This window comes from Cucurbita pepo, chromosome 10, assembly GCF_057944985.1.
Source record: "Cucurbita pepo subsp. pepo isolate OVF chromosome 10, ASM5794498v1, whole genome shotgun sequence".
Taxonomy (NCBI): Eukaryota; Viridiplantae; Streptophyta; class Magnoliopsida; order Cucurbitales; family Cucurbitaceae; genus Cucurbita; species Cucurbita pepo.
Genome location: NC_141807.1, coordinates 10,108,620 through 10,125,992, shown reverse-complemented (window position 1 = coordinate 10,125,992; position 17,373 = coordinate 10,108,620). Strand labels below are relative to the sequence as shown.

The 17,373-nt window shown below is 34.5% G+C and overlaps 1 protein-coding gene and 1 non-coding gene across 2 annotated transcripts in view; both read left to right on the top strand.

The window, feature by feature from the left end:
• Window positions 1-17,373, top strand: part of LOC147790657 (uncharacterized) — a 54,244-nt gene that overhangs the window by 32,869 nt on the left and 4,002 nt on the right. The window lies entirely within an intron of this gene.
• On the top strand, window positions 12,715-12,787 carry TRNAA-AGC (transfer RNA alanine (anticodon AGC)). Its single transcript has one exon. It is a non-coding gene; the product is annotated as a tRNA-Ala (tRNA).

Sequence of the window (17,373 nt, the reverse complement as noted above, 5' to 3'; positions counted from 1 at the left end):
TATAGCTTAGATGGTAGAGCGTTTGCATCAAATGTGAGTAGTATTGGGATCGATACCATGCATCAACAAAGGAAACGATTACTAAATATATTAGTTCTTTTAATTTTTTCCTTTATTTACGACATAATGAGCGGGGATAGTTTTTCATTTTCAATATCATTGATGACGGGAAGTTTAGAGTTTTTTGATGTAAAATCGTTAGAATGTAGCATGCGAGAAATACGGGAATCGATACCTCGCATCTCCAAAAGAAACTATTTGTTATTACTATTTTATTTCTATTCAATATTTCCTTATTTATGACATAATGAGTAGCGATATTTTTTCATTTTCACTATTATTCATGATGAGACGTTTAGGGTTTTGTGACGTAAAAATTGTGGAGATGTAGCTTAGATGGTAGAGCGCTCGCTTTGCATGCGAGTTGTACAGGGATTGATAACCCCATCTCCAAAAGAAAGTATTTAATTTGTTATTATATTTTTTCATTTTCACAATTATCAATGCCCGCATCAACAAACCAAACTATTTGTTATTAATATATTGATATTTTTTATTTTCACTATTATTGATGATGGGATATTTAGGGTTTATGATGTAAAAATCATTGGGATGTAGCTCAGATGGTAGAGTGCTCGCTTTGCATGCGAGAGGTACAGGAATAGATACCCTGCATCTCCAAAAAAGAGAAATATTTGTTATTATTTTATGGTTTGCTTTACATGTAAAAATCATTATTTTTGAAAGTTATCCTCTACCCAAGTATTTGATTATATGGTTTGTTTATGGTTGGTTTGTTTATGGTTTCCTTTACATGTAAAAATCATTATTTTTGAAAGTTATCCTCTACCCAAGTATTTGATTATTTTCTCTTGAGTGAATTTTAAGTGAAACACATCCTCTACACAAGTATTTGATTATTTTCTCTGGAGTGAATTTTAAGTGAAACACATCTTCTTCCCAAGTAATTGCAAGATGCAAGCTTCACACTAAGAGGAATCAAAGTCCCAAGTATCAACGTTCTTAAGTGTCAATTTTTATTCTCCATCTCAACATAAATTAAACTGATTTTCGTGAAGATATCTATTTATAAAAGAAAAATATCTCAGAGTCACAAAAATAAAAATGAGATATAGATACGAGACATAAATATGATACTAAATAGATATGGTAACTGTTAGGATTAGATTTGATTGAGTTATTTGGATTAGATTTGATCTAGTTATTTGAATTAGATTTGATTTAGTCATTCTTCAATTGGATGAGAGATTTCTTCCAGTTCTTCTGATCTTTCGAGTTTTCTTTTTCTGTTACTAACATTTTGGTATCAGAGCCATGCTCTTTCCAGTTTTCTTTTTCTGTTCCTAACATTTTGGTATCAGACCCATGCCCTAAACTAGTTAAAACTAGAAGCAGCAATCTTCTACGTGTGTCATAATAAAAGTATGTCGATGGAGAGTCCACTTGTGCAGTCTGCTAGAGGAAGGAGTCAAGGTTGTGGAAGCTTTAGAGGCAGAGGAAGGGGACGAGGTAGACAAACCTTCAAGAAGGCCATAGTGGAGTGCTATAACTGTCACAAGCTAGGACATTTTCAATGGGAATGTCAAAGCAATACCAGACGAGGCAGACAAACCTTCAACAAGGCCACAGTGGAGTGTTATAACTGTCACAAGCTAGGACATTTTCAATGGAAATGTCAAAGCAAGCAGAAGGAGACAAACTATGCAGAGAGTCAAGAAGAGATGTCACTGATGGCTTACGTGAATATGAATAAGGCCAATATAGAAGATATGTGGTTTCTTGACTCGGGATGTAGCAATCATATGTGTGGGAAGAAGAAATATTTTGCAGATTTTGATGGAAGTTTCAGAGATTCAGTGAAGCTGGGCAACAGCGACGATTAGATTTGATTGAGTTATTTGGATTAGATTTGATCTAGTTATTTGAATTAGATTTGATTTAGTCATAGTTGAATTGGATGAGAGATTTCTCCAATTCTTTTTATCTTTCCAGTTTTCTTTTTCTGTTCCTAACAGTAACATGTCATTCTTAAAAAACTAGGACACCGATGTGACAATGATACATTAATTAAAAAGAATTATTTCAAAAAATTTATCAATTTTATATTAGAAATAAATTCATATAAATAAGTTTATATATTTGTATACTTAAAAAAAAAAGGTTAATGTACGTTTCACTCTCAAAATATATTCAAAGTCAAGTGTCTGATAGGATGGATTATAAATTTGTAATGTATCCATTGTATTAACATGTATTTAGTACATGCCCAACACGTGTCAGATTAGTGACACTAAGTTATTCTCATGCTTTCTTTACCCCCATTTAAAGTAGTTTGAAAACTAGCACGTCAAATATTATAATTGACTACCACTTCAAATTTGTGCTTTAAGGAAGGCTATGACCAAAGAGAAATAAAATCCTTAATTTAGTACACGGTAGTAAAGATGGACATGAGAATGAGTTATTCTCATACGGAAAGAGATTTAACCTTAAGTTATATCTCATATCCTCTCATAACCAATTATTTAGTTTTATTTAGTATGTTTTAGAAAGATACGTCCATCAATAGCAAAAGAAAAATAAAATAACATAAAATAAAATAAATAGAATAGATTAAATTAGCCAAAATTAATGACTAACATAATTATTAAAAAAAAAAAAAAAGAAACATAAAGGATGAATTGATTAAATTGGCTCATTGCTAACATAATTATAAAAAAAAATGTAACAAACATACCAAAGTAAGATCAGGAACACAAGTAAAAAAAAAAAAAAAAAAAACACACAAACGGCCAAAAATCAAGATTTGGAAAGTGTTAAACAGTTTTGATATATAGACATTTCAAGACTTTACTCATGCAATATTCCCATGAAATCTAACACTAGAGCATCATACAATTTAGAGAAATGATTGAAATTGATGTCATGTTCATATAGGTTGACTTTAATACAAAGGACAAATCAAACTTTCTTAAGGATAAATTGGGGACACTAGCCTAAGCTAATCAGGTAGGTGGCCTTACGATCCGTATGGTTATATTTGATGTTGACTGTGCCCGTAGTTTTGCAAGTGTCATATATATTGATATGTGTGAAATATTTGTGAATCGATATGCTTATGATATGTTATAATATGTGAATTGTATGATAATACTTACGGTACCATGTGTTCAATGGTATATTTGAGATAAAATACGAGAAGGATGCACTAAACGTAATGTAACGATAGGAGTAAGACATGTTCATGAAACGTTATGGTTTGGTTTCGTATCGAAGTGCTATGGGTATGACAGATTGATAAAAACGATATGGTTACGATGAATTCATAAAACAATACGATTAGGTTATGGGTAGAAAGGGATAGGATTATGATAGATTGATAGAACGATAGCGTTACGATACGTTCCTGTAAAGTTATGACTAAGGTACGTTCAGGTAACGACACAACTATGATATGTCTAAGGACGTTAAGGCTATGATAAATTAGGGAAAGATATAACCACGAAGTTTTTACGATATGATATGATTATGATATGACATGTGAAGGACGGATATATATCCAACAAGTGTCAAAGAGGGACGTGAGAATAAATTATTCTCAAGCTTTCTTTACATCGGTCAAAGAGTATTTGATAAGCTTTCAAAATTAAGGGTTTTCTTTGTTCTTCTTCTTCTTTCTCTCTTTTCACGTTTAATTTTTTTTTAAATAGAAAAAAGTTTAATGTGAGAATGAAGAAGTTAGAAAGGAGAAAGAAATGAATGTAATAAAACTTTTCCGTCGGTAGGAATGAAAATGGGGAATGGGTCCTTGACGATAGTCGACCGCTATACTCTTGTTTTGGATGTAAGTGATGATTATCAGCAATATGAGTTATGTCAATACCACACCGTTATCAAGAGGAAGTAAAGTAGAGTAGAATAGATCAAGCGATCCATTTGTTGAGAGTACTGTAAGAGGCATACAAGTAAGAATGTTGGATATAATTACTCTTTCACATCTGAGGGATAAGTCTCATAGATCCAACTACAATATCAAAAAAACTTCGGGTGGTAGTGATTGCTTGCATTGGTGGCTCCGTGGTATCCCAGACAAATGTAACATGATGTTTCTTGCTCAAATATAGCTTCATTTGTCTTAAAAGTTCACTTTTGAGTAATTGTGAAAGGCTTCTTAATTTGCCGCCTTTGGTGAAGATGATCACTCCCAGGTGGGTTTGTTAGTGAAGATGCAATTATATAATCAGGGTTTTATATCAATGGTTCCATTTATATCTATAAATGAAATTTGTGGTGTATTTTTTGGAAATTCAACAATAATCATCGATTATTTGGTTACCATTCTAAAGAAATTCAACTTTCGACCTTTTGTGAATGCTCAAAGCTACGTGCAAAGTACTGTCGATTATGATCCATAATACTCACCGACTCGAAATTGAGGTTTGTTCATGTTTGAAAATGTGACAAACCAAAAGACAAAATGCTAATTAATATTGTTTGTGATTGTTGTTGTGAATTCTTCATCTTTGAATACATATATTGGTTGGCTTATGAACTTTTCCCTCCTTTAAAAATATTATTTTTTTAGTTCGGGTCTAATTTCATAATAGGCGATTGAATCACAATATTGCAATATTTTAAGTTAATTTTAAGATTAAAGGTCTATGAATAAAGTAATTACCACAAGTTCTTTTTATGCATCTTATTTTGATCTAGCACATAAATGCTTCCTAATTATTTATTTTTTTTTTTTATGAATTAGGTTATGAAGATCATTTGAATTATAAACACTTTAATTCAAACAATATTTAATGACTAATCATTTTAATATTTATACTCAAATATACTAACAAGTACTCGTAACACTAGTCTCAATGACTTAAAGAATACAACTATTATCTCGAACTATAAAGAATTTAATTCCAACCTATTCTAATGGACAAACGCTTTATTAGACTCTAATGTAAGATTTCACTTCATCAATTTAAGTAGCGTTCAACTACAACTATAAATATCAAATTCTTAAGTATTCATGAACAAAATCGGCCTAACAATGTCTCTTGGAACTATTTACCAAAGGTGTTAGAATGAGCCGTGTGGAAGGGTTGCCTTTTGATGCTTTAGTACCAATTAAGGATGTCAATATCCTAGTAGTGCAGAATGCAGGAAGGTTCGTAGTTGAAAAGAATAACGAGAATATTGGACATCGTTTCATCTACAAGCGTGTGGTGAACGGTCTGGTTGGTATGACTAGAGAACGTCGTCCTCGCAGAATTTATATTATTGTGATAGAAGTTATAAATAACGATGATATTCCATGGTCTTTTATTACAAAGCTGCAGAACTTTCTTTTTGTGCATGTGATATATCCATCGCCACCTACTCATAAGCTCTCATCTTTTAAAGAAGTTCTTGAGTTCCTTGTCCACAAGTAGCAATACAACTACTAGAATGCTATCTCTACTTATAATAAGCCCTCTCTCTCTCTCTCGAAATATATGTGTGTGTTTGTGGATGTATTACTCTCTTTTATTAATGAAATATGGCATAGTCATAATGATATTATGAGTATCTTTTCTATCCCTCCCTTCCTTATCGCTATATAAAGAATATGAAGATTATAAGTAAAAGTGTACAAGTAATTTGTTACTTTTGAACTTAAAATGCTTATAATTCAATTTATCTTTGTTATCAACAATAATTATCAAACGGTATATAATTTTGTCCAAGTAAGGTCGCTTCTCATTCCCTGTATGATATCATAATACAAAATCGAGCGGAAGGGTTAAAGATAAAATGATAACAAAAACCCATTCGTCGAACTAACTATAAAGGAAAGGTTGGTTGGAAACCATGTCTATACTTCTTTGCTTTAATCACAGGTAACTAAAGATATATAAGAACAACAAAATATGGCAAGCCCAGTCAAAACATAAACAATTTCTTGCCATGTTATAGTTAATGAATATGGTATGCACAAAGATCCGACGTCACACTTCATGATCCGTCGTCCATATCGTCCTTTGGTCCAATTCTGTCAAGCAAATGTTGCAGCAAGCAAAGAGTTTTTAATAAGTTCGCTATTGCAAAGAGCTCGGTTTAAGGCACAAATGTCTCTGATGTGAAAGGCGCACCAATTCAACGAGATTTAAGTAACCATGAATAAGACACATGATACAACTTGTAAACGAAACGATGTCCATGACTCTTGTTATTTTCTTCCACTACAAACCTTCTAGCCTCCTGCACTTTTTTGTCATTGACATCCTCAATTGAAATTATAATTGAAGTTTACGAATCGAAGAGAAAGTGGATCTGAGTTCTACACGATTTCATTAGCTTCGCTTGCCTACGGTACTTTATTTAGGATGTGCAACAATATGGTCATCTCTCAACCGTGTATAGAGAATTCCTTGATCATTTTCTTGGCGGATAACACAAATGAAATCGCTTCCCTAACCGCCCATCTTATGAGTCTATTCTTGTCTTGTTGGTTTGTGTACTATTCTATACCTCTCTCGATTGATAGAAAGACGTTCGGGAGCTGGGAGAGCCTATCGTGAGGGAACTTTCCTATTCACGGTAGGCAAAGGTAAAGCGGGAGCTGCATATGTCCACGGTGATCAAGGCAGAGCGACTCCGTCTTTAAAAGATGTTGGTTTTATCGAAACTGTTAGATCCGCTTTCATTAAAGAAAAAATAGGAGCTCTTGGTTTGGCCGATGTCAATTCGTATGGCAATGTGGACTCGACTCAAGATGAGAATTCTGCTTTTCATACTGCTGCTATGAGCCGAAAGAGCTGGTAAGCTATCTCTCTAAAAGAAAGAAAAAAGCACGTACGCATTGACCTTGTTACAAGGGGCGGGGGCCAGCCAAAGAAGGTCCGTCGGACTAGGTTAGGACCCTTGATCCGGTTCAGCTAGGTTATTCCATGCGAGAATGTATGCGTATCGGTATCCTCTTTAGAACCGGTTGCTTCCTCTTTTTATTTATACGTTTGGAGAAACCTGCTAAGCCCGCCTTTCCAATCAGGTGTGATTCAATCTTTCAGCTCAAACTTTCCTATCGTCCGACGGAAAAGGTAGGAGTACGACTACCTTTTCCTTGCCCGAGCCAAGGGATCATTCAGTTTCTACCAAAAAGTTCGCTATCTATTAGTTGCCGTAATCGAATGTATTTCTCATTTCATGTTAGCTCCTCTAAGAGCTTTCTGGTCTGTAGTAGACGAAACCTTGGACTTCTATTGAACTTATAGCATTACCTGGTGAGCTCGTTGTTGAGAGTTGGCCTTAAAGAAGATCGAGCAGCCTTTCTTTCCCTACGTGGTATGCTTTCCCGCTTATCGTGCAACTAGCCAACTAGCCAAAGAGAGAGGGAGAGGGATCATGTCAATCAATTTGTATGTGCATTTTGTCCGTCCTGTACTTGTCTGCTTAGCTTTCTTACCCAACATCTTCGGTTTCCCCTGAACCAAGAGGTCCTGCTTATCCATACCCAACAGTCACACTTTCAGCCGAAAGACTGATTTTTTTCATAAAGTCGGTTCATAGATCAAGAAAGAATGAAGCTGCTTACAGGGATGGTTATGCGATACGTCTTTTAATACTTGCCTTTTATTTAACCCTGCTATCAACCTAGCCATTCTCGCTTGTTGCTTTAAGAGGTCTCCCCACTGTTGATTACTCGGATTGGTTCTCGAGTCCCTGTGCCAAAAAGGATGAGCGAGTTTGGTTTAAGTGTTCATCGATTGGGTGGATCCATATGCTCCGAGGGGAGGGGGGGTTGAGACGAGGTGTAGCGCAGTCTAGTCAGCGCATCTGTTTTGGGTATGTTGTCCGCTAAAGGTTTTAGAAAAGGGGGTACAAATTTTCTACATAGTTCATCTGTGGTCACAATTCTTTTAAGGAAGATGCTCCCAAATAATCGGTGAACAATAGCCTTTAAAGAAGTTTCAGAGAGCAAAAAGAGGCAGAATAGAGAATAGGAGTGAGTCGTGCAAGAAAGAAGAAACTAGTAGGTTTAATTTGGGTTCGTTTGAACTAAAAAACGAACAAAAAATTTTCAAACGAACCCAAATTTAAGACTCATTAGCCCAAAGTCCATATGTGTTAAAAAAAATAAACCTTCCGTGGCCCAACCCTTATTTACAGTCCACATCCAACCATTTCTTTTTCAACCTACACGTATGCTCCAGGCCAAACTCACGTAACTAGTCAGAAGATGCGGCCCACAACTGAACGGAAGACAAGTGTCACAATCGCACTCTTGCAGTAGTGAGACAATGATTATGTGACATTTGTTCTAATCCAATGAACAAGTCAACCATGCAAAATTTAGACTAAACGAACAATAGCAGTGTATGCTCGAATCACGTTTAGAAGAAATATTTTAGAAAACTTGAGCGAGGAAATACGTTAAAAACAATTTCAAATAAAGCAATGTTATAAGCTAAAAGTGAAGAAACAACAACTGGTCACGTTCTCCTATAGTACATTTTGGGACATTTTAGTCCTGATGGGTGTAGATATGATTTTGAGAACTAATTATACACCCCGTATTGGCAAAACAATAATAATAAAGACCTATCTAAGATGAAACCAAGTAAAACATGTTTGGAATGAGCATGCCACCATGAACCACAAATCGTTTACAAGAATAGCTGAGACATCTAACATGCAGCCACAGCCAACATGTCTCGGCCAATCATGACCGCGACATCTGTCCTTACACAATTTGTCAATATCTCTCTCAACCGGCTCTTCATAAACTCAACGTTGTAGAATGAGGCTGACTTTAGGTCTCGCGACGCGCTTCTAGATGATCTTAGTATTGAGGAGTCTTTTCCAACTTACTAGGAGCTATTGAAAATCACTTATCGGTTTGTTAACTCTTCAAGTCTTCTCTGTTGGTGTCTTTCCTACTTTCTTCGCTTGAAACAATTTCTTCTTTGCATGACGTCATACCACCTGCTGTTACTTGATGTTTTCTTGGTCAGAATAATAACGTTTCAAGTCACTGACGGATGAAGAGAAGGGTCGACCACGATAATTTCAAAGCAGTCTTTGGTTCTTGTTGCTTTGAACTCAAAGTTGCTTTGAAATTATCGTGGTCGACCCTTCTCTTCATCCGTCTGGATGGTATTTTTGGGTGAACATGTGTTGCTTTTAGTGGTTTATTTTGTCTCCCTTCTTCAGTCGTGGTGTTGACTTGGTGTCTTTGCCAAGCATTTGAGTGATTAGTGACAAGAGCCTTTAGAGGTCAAATAAACCCGACTGTGAACATGCCATTTTGCTATTTGTAGAATTCAACTAGCTCAGGCTCAGCCGCATGACATCTATTTGTGGTAGGGGACATAAAACTAATCTTGTGATTTATCTCTCTTGGTGGGGTTAAAACCCAATATCTGACCTTCTTGTTTTGGGTCGTGGTGTTCATGTAGTGGCAATAAAGTTTTTGTTGAGGTTGGCACACTTAAGCTCCCCCTTTTCAAATACAACAATGGCAGCAAGTGTAGATTCATCATGGCTAAGATTCTTTCTCAACTGTACTATCGTCATCATTTTCACCCCGCTTGGTTGATGGATGTTTGTCTGAATGATCCTTGGGTTAGATTACATTACTACTAGGCATTTTGCTAGGGGCATGTAAATGACTTTGTGTTCTAGGAGGATGTCAATCCCTAATTATTTGGGCTCTAGAATGTTGGATATGAAGGCTGACTATTTATAGTAAAAATCTGATAGAGATATATATACTAAATAATTATATATAATAGGCGGTTACATATAGTGAAGCTATATATAATAAACTGAAATCATATGTATACCCATTAGTCAGTGCTTCCTAAATGTACATTTCTCATTCTCCATATCCCCTCTTTGCATAACAGAAGTCATTAATACAAAATCATTAGTCAATATTTCTTCTTACATTTTCTCTATCATGTTCTTTGTGTTCATTTAGATCAAGTGTGTGCGTTGTTGTGTGATTCTAATAACTGGTATCAGAGCGAGGAGAGATTCACCACGATCTGTGAAGATGGAAAGTTAAAAGACTAAAATTGAAAAGTTTGATGGATTCGATATCAGTTTCTAGAAGATGCAGATTGAAGATTATCTGTACGAAAAAGATATTCAGGAACCCATTTTGGGTGTGAAGCTGGATACCATGACCACGGAGGAGTGGAAGCTCAAGGATTGTCACGCCGTAGGGTTAATCTGGTTGACGCTGCCAGGGAACCAAAGAAAGTGCAATTGGAAATGGTCCATACAGATGTTTGGGGACCATCTCCAGTTTCTTCATTTCTAGTACAAAAATTTCATGGATTAGAGGTCTCGCCCTGTGCAACGAGAATTACTCTATGAAATAATGAGCGGAGATATTTTTCATTTTCACAATTACTGATGATGGGAGGTTTATGATTTTTTAATTTAAGAATCGTGGAGATGTAGCTCAGATGGTAGAGCGCTCGCTTCTGATGTGGAAAGTACGGAGATCGATATCTTGCATCTCCAAATGAATCGATCACTAAATATATTATTTCTTTTCAATTTTTTCTTATTTACGACATAATGAGCAGGGATGGTTTTTCATGTCACTATTATTGATGACGAGACGTTTAGGATTTTGTGACGTGAGAATCGTGGGGATGTAGCTTAAATGGTAGACCGCTTGCTTTGCATGCGAGTGGTACGGGGATAGATACCACACGTATCTCCAAAATAAAACTATATATTATTAAATATATTATTGAAAATTATTTCTTTTCAATTTTTCCTTATTCATGACAGGTTGAGTAGCGATATTTCTTCATTTTCACTATTATTGATGATGAAAAATTTAGGGTTTTGTGATGCAAGAATTGTGGGGATGTAGCTTCGCTTAGCATAAGAGAGGTACGACTTAGCATATGAGAGGTACGAGGATCAATACCTCGCATCTCCAAAAGAAACTATTTATTATTAATATTTTATTTCTATTCAATATTTTCTTATTTATGACATAATATGCAGAGATACTTTTTCATTTTCACAATTATTGATGAAGGGACGTTTAGGGTTTTCTGATGTAAGAATCGTAGGGATGTAGTTCAAATGGTAGAGTGTTAATTTCCCATGTGGAAAGTACGGGGATCAATACCTTCAATACCTTGCATCTCAATTGAATCGATTACTAAATATATTATTTCTTTTCAATTTTTTCTTATTTAGGACATAATGAGCTGGGTTAGTTTTTCATTTTTCACTATTACTGATGTCGAGATGTTTAGGACTTTGTAACATAATAATTGTGGGGATATAGCTTAGATGGTAAAGCACTCGCTTTGCATGCGAGAGGTATGGGGATCAATACCTTGCATCTCTATATTTTCTTCATTTTCACTATTATTGATGATGGGTAATTTAGGGTCTTATGATGTAAGAATTGTGGGGATGTAGCTTAGATGGTAGAGCTATGTTAGAGATTTAGCATGTTTGAGGTAAAGGGATATCCCGCATTTTCAAAAGAAACTATTTGTTATTAATATTTTACTTCTATTCAACCTTTCCTTATTTATGACATAATTAGTGGAGATATTTTTTCATTTTCACTAGAATTCATGACGGGACATTTAGGGTTTTTTGATATAAGTATTGTGGGAATGTAGCTTAGATGGTAGATTGCTTGCTTAGCATGCAAGAGGTATGGGGATCGGATCGATACCCCATATCTCCTAAAGAAACTATTCGTTATTACTATTTTATTTCTATTCAATTTTTTCTTATTTATGACATAATGAATAGCGTTATTTTTTTTATTTTCACTATTATTGATGACGAGATGTTTAGGATTTTGTGACGCAAGAATCTTGAAGATATAGCTTAGATGTAGAGCGTTTGCATCCCATGTGAGAAGTATTGAGATCAATACCATGCATCAACAAAGGAAACGATTACTAAATATATTAGTTCTTTTAAATTTTTCCTTATTAATTTAAATTTTTCCTTATTAATGACATAATGAGCGGGGATAGTTTTTCATTTCAATATCATTGATGACGGGAAGTTTAGAGTTTTTTGATGTAAAATCATGGGATTGTAGCATGCGAGAGATACGGGGATCGATACCTCGCATCTCCAAAAGAAACTATTCGTTATTACTATTTTATTTCTATTCAATATTTCCTTGTTTATGACATAATGAGTAGCGATATTTTTCATTCTCACTATTATTCATGACGAGACGTTTGGGGTTTTGTGACGTAAAAATTGTGGAGATGTAGCTTAGATGGTAGAGCGCTCGCTTTGCATGCGAGTTGTACAGGGATTGATAACCCGCATCTCCAAAAGAAAGTATTTAATTTGTTATTATATTTTTTCATTTTCACACTTATGGATGCCCCCGCATCACCAAACCAAACTATTTGTTAATAATATTTTGATATTTTTTTTATTTTCACTATTATTGATGATGGGACATTTAGGGTTTATGATGTAAAAATCATGGGGATGTAGTTCAGATTGTTGAGTGCTCGCTTTGCATGCGAGCGGTACGGGGATCGATACCCCGCACCTCCAAAAAATAAGACTAACTATTATTAAATATATTATTTCTTTTTAATTTTTCCTTATTCATGACATGTTGGGTAGCAATATTTCTTCATTTTCACTATTATTGATGATGGGAAATTTAGGATTTTGTGATGCAAAAATTGTGGGGATGTAGCTCAGATGGTAGAGCGCTCGCTTAGCATGCGAGAGGTACGGGGATCGATACCCCGCATCTCCAAAAGAGAAATTATTTTTTTAAGTATGAGTTAATTTAACATGTTATGTATCCGTGGGTATGAGAGAAAAAGAAAAGATACTTATATAAGGATTATTATATCATTATGGCTATGCCATTTTTATAGATAAAAGAGAGTAATGTCTATGCCATTTTTATAGATAAAAGAGAGTAATGTCCCACAAGCACATATAGAGAAAGGAAAGATACTTATATAATGATTATTATATCATTATGGCTATGCCATTTTTATAGATAAAAGAGAGTAATGTCCCACAAGCACATATAGAGAGAGGACTTATTGTAAGTATAGAAAGCAATCTAGTAGTTATACTGCTACTTGTGAAGAGGGAATTTGATGAATTCCTCAAAAGATAAGAGCTTATAGGATGACGGTAGCGTCTGATGCATATGACGAAACTTCTTCACAATTGCAATATCTGACCAATTTATATTATTGTCATTTATAGCTTCTATCACAATACTATAAAATTTGGGGTCAAAGCCTATATGGGACTGAAAAGACCATTCACCACACGCTTGTTAATTAAATTATATCTACCACCTCTGAAATTTTCCATGGCAAACCTTCCAACAGCTTGCACTTCTTCATCATTGACATCCTTAATTGGAACTAGATTTTAAGGCAAATCTTCTCCACGACTCACTTTGTAACACTTTTATAGATAGATTCAACAAACTTACTTTGCTCGTGAATACTTTAGAGTTCAATATTTATAGTTGGAGAACGCTATTCAAATTGATATGGTCGAATCTTACAACAAGGTCTAATTGAGCCTCACTTTATTAGGAGATAGCCTCAAATCAAATTCTTTAGTTTGGACAATGGTTGCATTGTTTTAGTCAAACAACCGAGACTAGTGTATTACCAATAGTATAAACATTTTGTACGTGTATTTTCTTACATATTAACAATTGTATACAAATAATAATTAAATTTATGAGTAGAAGTTTGGATGAAGTTTTATTAAATAGGTACTTAAATTATATCTAAAAATATATAAGATTTTTATTTTTTATTTTTTTTATATACATTTAGGAGAACAAAACAAAGATTCAAGAAGATGTCATTCCTGCCATGTTTTAAGTTTTATTCTTTCTTATTTCTCGAAGATTAAAAAAAAAAAAAAAAAGTTATCCTCTCTCAAATATGGTTCGTTATTTGATTATTTTCTCTTGAGTGAATTTTAAGTGAAACACATTCTCTACCCAAGTAATTGCAAGATGCAAGCTTCACACCAAGAGGAATCAAAGTCCCAAGTATCAACGTTCTTAAGTGTCAATTTTTATTCTCCATCTCAACATAAATTAAACTTATTTTCGTGAAAATATCTATTTATAAAAGCAAAATATCTCAGAGTCACAAAAATAAAAATGAGATAGAGATACGAGACATAAATATGATACCAAATAGATATGATAAATGTAAGGATTAGATTTGATCGAGTTATTTGGATTAGATTTTATCTAGTTATTTGAATTCGATTTGATCGAGTTATTTGGATTAGATTTTATCTAGTTATTTGAATTAGATTTGATTTAGTCATTCTTCAATTGGATGAGAGATCTCTCTCGATTCTTGTTATCTTTCCAGTTTTCTTTTTCTGTTCCTAACATTTTGGTATCAGAGTCATGCCCTAAGCTAGTTAAAACTAGAAGCAGCAGTCTTCTACGTGTGTCATAATAAAAGTATGTCGATGGAGAGTCCACTTGTGCAGTCTGCTGGAGGAAGAAGTCAAGGTCGTGGAAGCTTTAGAGGCAGAGGAAGGGGACGAGGCAGACAAACCTTCAACAGGCCATAGTGGAGTGCTATAACTATCACAAGCTAGGACATTTTCAATAGGAATGTCAAAGCAATACCAGACGAGGCAGACAAACCTTCACAAGGCCATAGTGGAGTGGTATAACTATCACAAGCTAGGACATTTTCAATGGAAATGTCAAAGCAATACCAGACGAGGCAGACAAACCTTCAACAAAGCCACAGTGGAGTACTATAGCTGTCACAAGCTAGGACATTTTCAATGGGAATGTCAAAGCAAGGAGAAGGAGACAAACTATGCAGAGAGTCAAGAAGAGATGTATGGTATTATTGGAGGCTTTTGAATGAAATATGATAATTGATTCTATGTCCTCTTTGACAATTTTAGATACCTCCATATCTGATATTTGATGCGTCACGTTTCATTATGAGATCTGCCCTTGGGTCAATAAGACTTAAGCAGAGAGTTTATTTGACTAATGAATTGATTTTTTTGGGTTGTAGAGATATCCCTTACAAATCAAGACTTTGTATTATTTTGAAGACACTCATCAAGACATTTGTAAATGTGCCAGATATCTTGAAGGATATAAGACACGTAATTGAGAGAACCTAAATTTTTTTTGAAGTTTGCTTTTCTAGGATACGTCATCACCAAAGTTTGAGACAAAGACCATTGGATGGGTTTAAATAAGGCTCAAATAAATTTAAAATCCAAGAAAACGTATATGAGTTTGATATTATTTGATTTTAGGTATGGACACAACTAGCTGATTTCTTTTGATTACATTAATGAATGTATGTAGATGTTTAAAGTGTTGATCTTAATGGTTTTAGAAAATATCAACACATCATCGAAATAAACTATCGATTTTTTTAAAGGATTTAAAATATCATTCATAATCTTCTGAAATTCGGATTGAGCGTTATTTAGCCTAAGTGGCATGACCTACCTCTCATATTTTCTAAATTGGACATTAAATGCTATTTTATATTTGTCCTTTTAGGAAATTAAAATTTTCCGAAATCCCAATTTCATGTCGAATTTTATAAAAACATTTGACTCTAAATTCTTTTTATCAAATCATTTTTGTTGTTGATTGGATATCTTATTTATTCTAAAACCTTATTCAAAGGTTTGTAGTTAATTACCAGTATCAGAATTTCTGGTTTCTTTTCACAATGTTGCTAACCTAAAATGCCAGACATGACCACATGCTCTTTGAAGACCTTATCAGCTTCCTCGGCAAAATATCATCTAAAATGTCACAGTATTTAGTGTTCGATGCTTTTTGACTTAACCCTAGGGTTCTATTTAAAGTGAACTTGTGATAATTTTTGTCAAATTATATATTTGAATACCTAATACATTAAGATATAATATCTTATTTCAATAATATTAAAATGTCGTAGAATATCATAATATATGTTTAATTAATATGAATCTCATTCAAATTTCAAATATATATTTTTATTTAATGTTTATAATACACATCAATTATTTTAATATTTAACATATCAAATACGTTAATATGTTTTGATATTATACTTCAAGACTATAGGAACTTGCTCAGAGGACCTGAGAGTTACATTGGCCTACAATGCATCTCATGGACGATGCAAAACTATGGTGGCGCTTGAAGGTGAATTGTATAAAAAACTGGTCATGCACCAAAAAATCATGGGAAGACAATTGATGGAATTGAAGCAATCGACGCTCCCTGTATGGGTTTCCAATCAAAGACCTAATGTTTGATGTTGACTCTTTTGAAGAAAGAGCCACATGATCAAACAACAAAAAACGTGGTGGTATCTCTGAGAACTCTATCACACACATAAAAAAAACGTGTCGAAGAGTTAGACATTACACAGAAGATCTAACTTTCATCAAGGAGACCTGAGTTCGATTCTCGAAAATGAAATTTTATTTTCTTATTTCGTTTATTTTATAGTTCATCTTTTGTCACCAATTATATTTAAACTTTACCTAGGTTTGAGAAACACTATAATGGATGAGTTCAATAGTATCTTAAATTCAAAAGACTTTTATGAACTTGGTTTGAGAGGCACTATAATGGTCAAGTTCAATAGTATCTTAGATTAAAAGGACTTTTATGGACTTTGAACCTTTAATAGTGTTATGTCATAGATATTTGGTTCAATTTCAACAAGTGAGGTTGAGGTCATTCAAATGGTTAATGTGATAATCCGGTCATTTTCAAGGTCTCTTTAGTTGAACGCCATCATGGCTGAGATGACTGAGATGAGCACCAGAGTGAGTTTGACAAGGAGGGTCGTAGAGAACCACACCCAAGCCAAGCTCATGTTGGGATTAACAAACTGAAAATCCAAAAACACAAACCCTTAAATGGGAACCAGGATGCTAAGGAATTAAAAAGCTTTATTTTTGACGTAGAACAATACTTGAAGGTTACAGGAACTTGCTCATAGAACCTAAGAGTTACGTTGGCCACAATGCATCTCATGGACGGTGGCGCTCGAAGGTGGATGATATAAAAAATGGGTCATGCACCATAAACTCATGGGAAGACCGTTGATGGAATCGATGCAATCGACGCTCCCCTTGATGGGTTGCCAATTGAAGACCTGACGTTTGATGTTGACTCTTTTGAAGAAAAAGCCACACGATCGAATACCTCGAAATGTCGCGGTAGCCCTAAGAACTCTATCATACGACCTGAGAGTTGAGGGCTACAGAAACTTTCTCATACGACCTGAGAGTTACGTTAGCCGCAATGCATCTCATGGACAATGCAAAACTATGGTAGTTCTCGAAGGTGAATGG